This window comes from Canis aureus, chromosome 4, assembly GCF_053574225.1.
Source record: "Canis aureus isolate CA01 chromosome 4, VMU_Caureus_v.1.0, whole genome shotgun sequence".
In the NCBI taxonomy this organism is placed as follows: Eukaryota; Metazoa; Chordata; class Mammalia; order Carnivora; family Canidae; genus Canis; species Canis aureus.
In genome coordinates, this window is record NC_135614.1 from 80,434,997 (window position 1) to 80,436,171 (window position 1,175).

The 1,175-nt window shown below is 36.6% G+C and overlaps 1 long non-coding RNA gene across 1 annotated transcript; it reads left to right on the forward strand.

Moving 5' to 3' along the window:
* The first annotated feature begins 290 nt into the window (after window positions 1-290).
* LOC144311957 (uncharacterized) lies at window positions 291-907 on the forward strand. Its single transcript, XR_013377425.1, has 2 exons — window positions 291-452; window positions 729-907. It is a non-coding gene; the product is annotated as an uncharacterized LOC144311957 (long non-coding RNA).
* Window positions 908-1,175: the final 268 nt, after the last annotated feature.

Below are 1,175 nucleotides of genomic sequence, written 5' to 3' on the forward strand. Positions count from 1 at the left end.
AATAAATAAATATACTCTTTTAAAAAAATCTTCTATCTGATCTTTGTCTTCACTACATTTCTAGGTAGGTATGAATTGTGATATCAGTAAAAACTACAACCCCCAAATACGCATGTGTAAGCAAAACGCACTTTTTGAAATATTTAAACTGAAGACGCACATTCACCAATTTACAACCTTCCCTTAATGCAATCCTTCATATGAATCTAAACTTGGATGAGTCAATAATGCAAATATTCCACATCATCATAGAAGAATTGTTCCTGATGGCACCATTCTCTCACCTACAGGAATATTCTTGTGCACATAAAATTGCTCCTTAAGCAACAACTTCCTATTTTTATTAATAGGGACAGTGTCTTTTTCTGCTCCTAGCCTGCCTCTGGGAAGATATCCTCTCCTGTGTGACTGAGCTTCAAGAACACTGAGTTCCACATTACACAACCAATGGTGTATGTGTTATTTTATATTTCTACACCAATGTTATTTTTTAAGGACTTATTTTATTTATTTTAGAAAGAGTGTGCAGTAGGGAGAGGCAGAGGCAGACACTCAACTGACTGCGCCATCCAGGCACCCAGAAACTGTTATTTCTAATTCCTTCAAATAATTCAAAGATTTGGCATAGAATGATGTTCCATATTCTTGTAATCTTCATAAGGAAAATCCCATCTACCTACCTCCCCTTGAAAGTGTTTTTTTTTTTTTTTTTTTTTTTTTTTTTTCAGGTACCTGGATGGCTCAGTCGGTTAAGCATCTGCCTTCAGCTCAGGTCATAATCTCAAGTCCTGGGATGGAGCCCTGGGTTGAGTTCCCCGCTCAGCCGGGAGTTTGCTTTTCTCTCTCCCCTGGCCCTTCTCCCCCACCTCACTGCTTGTGCTCTGTGCTCTCTCTCTCTCTCTCTCTCTCTCTCAAATAAATACAGAAATAATCTTAAGGAAAAAGAGAGAAGAATGTTTTTACTCTTTTGATTGATCAACACTACCTTCCAGACGATAGGCTTATATTTTTTTGCACTTTATATATGGATATACTAATGTCTTAATTCAAAATTAAGATTTTGAATCTATAGATAAACTCCGAATTACTACAAGTCAGAGATTCAGCTTCATTTTTATCTGGAAGTTTAAATCTGATTTGGAAAGACTGTAAATTTTTACAACTCCCCATGCCTG